General features: G+C 44.1%; 1 non-coding gene across 1 annotated transcript; it reads right to left on the bottom strand.

The window, feature by feature from the left end:
• Positions 1 to 4,978: 4,978 nt before the first annotated feature.
• Positions 4,979 to 5,085, bottom strand: LOC140595562 (U6 spliceosomal RNA). The gene has a single exon (XR_011997294.1). It is a non-coding gene; the product is annotated as a U6 spliceosomal RNA (small nuclear RNA).
• Between the last annotated feature and the right edge of the window lie 416 nt (positions 5,086 to 5,501).

The raw sequence follows: 5,501 nt of genomic DNA, 5'->3' as shown, positions 1-5,501 counted from the left end.
CCTCCCCTTCCACCACCCCTTGTTTGTTTCCCAGAGTTAGGAGTCTCTCATGTTCTGTCTCCCTCTCTGATATTTCCCACTCATTTTCTCTCCTTTCGCCTTTAGTCCCTATTTTTTATATTCCCCAAATGAATGAGACCATATAATGTTTGTCCTTCTCCGAATGACTTATTTCATTCAGCATAATACCCTCCAGTTCCATCCACAGTCGAAGCAAATGGTGAGTATTTGTCGTTTCTAATGGCTGAGTAACATTCCATTGTATACATAAACCACATCTTCTTTATCCATTCATCTTTCGATGGACACCGAGGCTCCTTCCACAGTTTGGCCATTGTGGACATTGCTGCTAGAAACATCAGGGTGCAGGTGTCCTGGCATTTCACTGCATCTGTTTCCCCAGCAGTGCAATTGCTGGGTCGTAGGGCAGGTCTATTTTTAACTCTTTGAGGAACCTCCACACAGTTTTCCAGAGTGGCTGCAACAGTTCACATTCCCACCAACAGTGTAGGAGGGTTCCCCTTCTCCACATCCTCTCCAACATTTGTGGTTTCCTGCCTTGTTAATTTTCCCCATTCTCACTGGTGTGAGGTGGTATCTCATTGTGGTTTTGATTTGTATTTCCCTGATGGCCAGTGATGCGGAGCATTTTCTCATGTGCCTGTTGGCCATGTCCATGTCCATGTCTTCCTCTGTGAGATTTCTCTTCATGTCTTTTGCCCATTTCATGATTGGATTGTTTGTTTCTTTGCTGTTGAGTTTAATAAGTTCTTTATAGATCTTGGATACTAGCCCTTTATCTGATATGTCATTTGCAAATATCTTCTCCCATTCTGTAGGTTGTCTTTTAGTTTTGTTGACTGTTTCTTTTGCTGTGCAGAAGCTTTTGATCTTGATTAAGTCCCAATAATTCATTTTTGCTTTTGTTTCTCTTGCCTTCATGGATATATCTTGCAAGAAGTTGCTGTGACCAAGTTCAAAAAGGGTGTTGCCTGTGTTCTCCTCCAGGATTTTGATGGAATCTTGTCTTACATTTAGATCTTTCATCCACTTTGAGTCTATCTTTGTGTATGGTATAAGAGAATGGTCTAGTTTCATTCTTCTGCACGTGGCTGTCCAATTTTCCCAGCACCATTTATTGAAGAGACTGTGTTTTTTCCAGTGGATAGTCTTTCCTGCTTTGTCAAATATTAGTTGACCATAGAGTTGAGGGTCCATTTCTGGATTCTCTAATCTGTTCCATTGATCTATGTGTCGATTTTTGTGCCAGTACCACACTGTCTTCATGGTCACAGCTTTGTAGTACAACCTGAAATCTGGCATTGTGATGCCTCCAGCTTTGGTTTTCTTTTTTAATATTCCTCTGGCTTTTCGGGGTATTTTCTGATTCCACACAAATCTTAAGATTATTTGTTCCAACTCTCTGAAGAAAGTCCATGGTATTTTGATAGGGATTGCATTGAATGTGTAAATTGCCCTGGGTAACATTGACATTTTCACAATATTAATTCTGCCAATCCATGAGCATGGAATATTTTTCCATCTCTTTGTGTCTTCCTCAATTTCTTTTAGAAGTGTTCTGTAGTTTTTAGGGTATAGATCCTTTACCTTTTTGGTTAGGTTTATTCCTAGGTATCTTATGCTTTTGGGTGCAATTGTAAATGGGATTGACTCTTTAATTTCTCTTTCTTCAGTCTCATTGTTTGTGTATAGAAATGCCATTGATTTCTGGGCATTGATTTTGTATCCTGCCATATTGCCAAATTGCTGTATGAGTTCTAGCAATCTTGGGGTGGAGGCTTTTGGATTTTCTATGTACAGTATCATGTTATCTGCAAAGAGGGAGAGTTTGACTTCTTCTTTGCCAATTTGAATGCCTTTTATTTCTTTTTGTTGTCTGATTGCTGAGGCTAGGACTTCCAGTACTATGTTGAATAGCAGTGGTGAGAGTGGACATCCCTGTCTTGTTCCTGATCCTAGGGGAAAGGCTCCCAGTGCTTCCCCATTGAGAATGATATTTGCTGTGGGCTTTTTGTAGATGGCTTTTAAGATGCTGAGGAATGTTCCCTCTATCCCTACACTCTGAAGCGTTTTGATCAGGAATGGATGCTGTATTTTGTCAAATGCTTTCTCTGAATCTATTGAGAGGATTATGTGGTACTTGCTTTTTCTCTTGTTGGTATGATCTATCACATCGATTGCTTTACGAGTGTTGAACCAGCCTTGCATCCCGGGGATAAATCCCACTTGGCCGTGGTGAATAATCTTCTTAATGTACTGTTGGATCCTATTGGCTAGTATCTTGTTGAGAATTTTTGCATCTGTGTTCATCAGGGATATTGGTCTATAATTCTCCTTTTTGGTGGGGTCTTTGGTTTTGGAATTAAGGTGATGCTGGCCTCATAGAACAAGTTTGGAAGTACTCCATCTCTTTCTGTCTTTCGGAACAGCCATAGTAGAATAGGTATTGTTTCTTATATAAACGTTTGATAGAATTCCCCTGGGAAGCCATCTGGCCCTGGACTTTTGTGTCTTGGGAGGTTTTTGATGACTGCTTCAATTTCCTCCCTGGTTATCAGCCTGTTCAGGTTTTCTATTTCTTCCTGTTCCAGTTTTGGTAGTTTGTGGTTTTCCAGAAATTCGTCCACTTCTTCTAGATTGCCAAATTTATTAGCGTATAGCTGCTCATAATATGTTTTTATTTTTTATTTTATTTTTTAAAAAATATTTATTTATCTATGAGAGAGAGAGAGAGAGAGGCAGAGACACAGGCAGAGGGAGACAAGCAGGCTCCATTCAGGGAACCCGACATGGGACTCGATCGCGGGTCTCCAGGATCACGCCCCAGGCTGCAGGCGGCACTAAACCGCTGTGCCACCGGGGCTGCCCTGGATAGAGTATTCTTGGCTGCATGTTCTTCTCATTTAGGACCCTAAATATATCCTGCCAGCCCTTTCTGGCCTGCCAGGTCTCTGTGGAGAGGTCTGCTGTTTTTTTTTTTTTTTAATATTTTATTTATTTATTTATTTATTTATTTATTTATTTATTTATTTATTCATGAGAGACACAGAGACACACACACACAGAGGGAGGCAGAGACACAGGCAGAGGGAGAAGCAGGCTCCATGCAGGGAGCCTGATGTGGGATTTGATCCTGGGACCCCAGGATCTCGCCCTGGGCTGAAGGCGGCACTAAACTGCTGAACTACCCAGGGATCCCGAGGTCTGCTGTTAATCTTTCTCCCCATATAAGTTAGGGCTCTCTTGTCTCTTGCTGCTTTAAGGATTTTCTCTTTATCTTCAGAATTTGCAAGTTTCACTATTAAATGTCAGGGTGTTGAATGGTTTTTATTGATTTTAGGGGGGATCTCTCTATTTCCTGGATCTGAATCGCTGTTTCCCTCCCCAAGTTAGGGTTCTCAGCTATGATTTGGTCAATTACAGTTTCCGGTCCTCTGTCCCTTTGAGCACCCTCTGGAACCCCAGTTAAACGTAGATTTTTCCTTCTGAGGCTGTCATTTATTTCCCTTAACCTTTCCTCATGGTCTTTTAATTGTTTTTCTTTTTTCTTCAGCTTCCTTCCTTGCCATCAACTTGTCTTCTATGTCACTCACTCATTCTTCTACCTCATTAACCCTTGTCCTTAGGACCTCCAGTTTGGATTGCATCTCATTTAACTGATTTTTAATTTTGGCCTGATTAGATCTAAATTCTGAAGTCATGAAGTCTCTTGAGTCCTTTATGCTTTTTTCCAGAGCCACCAGTAGCTTTATAATTGTGCTTCTGAATTGGCTTTCTGACATCGAATTGTAATCCTAATTCTGTAACTCTGTGGGGGAGAGTACTGTTTCTGATTCTTTATTTTGTGGTAAGTTCTTTCTAGTCATACTGCTCAGTGCAGAGTGGCTAAAAACGAGTTGTACTGGAAAAGGGAAGAAAAAAAGGGGGAAGAAAAGAAAGAACAAACACAAATCAAACAAACAAGCCAAGGCAGGGTATCCTCTGGTTCTATATACTGTAAATCCCTTGACTTCCCCTGGAACTTTCCAGTGCTGCTTGGTCAAGAACTTGCTCTTCCCCTGTCCTTCCAGCTGGTCTTCTGGGGGAGGGTCCTGCTGTGCTGACTCTCAGGCGTGTGCACCTGGGGGAGCTGTCCTGCCCAGCCCCCTGCCAGGTGCACGGCTCAGTGGGAGCTGTTTACCCCATGAGGCCTCTGTCCCCTGGTGGCCCTGCTCCATCCCAGGCACAAGGTGACACAAGGTGGAACAACCTCCCTGGTGGCGGCCAGCCTTCCAGCCCTGGAGTCAGCTCCCGCAATAACTACCGCAGCTCCTAGTCCGCAGGGGCCTGGATGCTCCGGGGGCGCCCGGTGGCTGGAGCGTCCTCGCTGTCCTGGGCCCTCCCCGCCTCCGCCTGTCCCAGGGGAGCACAGGATCCTGGGCTGTGTCCCCCCAGCGTCCTCGGCTCCGGGGCCTGCGCTGCTGGAATCAGGCTCCCGGGCGGCGTAGCCCGATCCGCACGGAGCCCCTGCCAGGTTCGCGCTCCAACCCTTTAGGCGCTGGGCGCTCGGGGTGTGGCCGGCTCTCCCCCGGGCGCCCCTCCTCTGTTAGTGACCCCGGGACCCTGGGGGCTCCACTGCCCCTCCTGCGATCCTGCCCGAGCTCCCTGGTGAGTGCCTTTCCCTCCGGGAAGAATCTGGTGTGGATTTTTAAAGTTCCTGCTTCTCCGGGGCTGGGCTTTCCTGTCCCGGAGGCTTTCGCCGCCCCCTTTAGCCTGGCTCTTCGTGGGGGCCCCTTCCCCACTGGATTCATTCATTTTCATTCATTCATTTTCCGTCTTCCTACCTTGTTAGAAGCACAAACTCTTCTCTCTGTAGCGTTCCAGCTGTTCTCTCTTTATTTATTTTATTTATTTATTTATTTATTTATTTATTTATTTAAATTAATTTTTATTGGTGTTCAATTTACCAACATACAGAAAAAATATGGAACGCTTCACGAATTTGCGTGTCATCCTTGTGCAGGGGCCATGCTAATCTTCTCTGTATCGTTCCAATTTTAGTATATGTGCTGCCTAAGCGAGCACTATTTTATTTTTATTTATTTTTATTTTTATAAATTTATTTTTTATTGGTGTTCAATTTGCCAATATATAGAATAACACCCAGTGCTTATCCCGTCAAGTGCCCACCTCAGTGCCCGTCACCCAGTCACCCCCACCCCCACCCTCCTCCCCTTCTACCACCCCTAGTTCGTTTCCCAGAGTTAGGAGTCTTTATGTTCTGTCTCCCTCTCTGATATTTCCCACACATTTTTTCTCCTTTCCCCTTTATCCCCTTTCACTATTTTTTATATTCCCCAAATGAATGAGACCATATAATGTTTGTCCTTCTCCGATTGACTTACTTCACTCAGCATAATACCTTCCAGTTCCATCCATGTCGAAGCAAATGGTGGGAATTCATCATTTCTAATGGCTGAGTAATATTCCATTGTATACAT

This window comes from Vulpes vulpes, chromosome 14 (genome assembly GCF_048418805.1).
Source record: "Vulpes vulpes isolate BD-2025 chromosome 14, VulVul3, whole genome shotgun sequence".
Classification (NCBI taxonomy): Eukaryota; Metazoa; Chordata; class Mammalia; order Carnivora; family Canidae; genus Vulpes; species Vulpes vulpes.
Note: the sequence above shows the minus strand (reverse complement) of the source record. Positions and strands in the feature narration are given on the sequence as shown.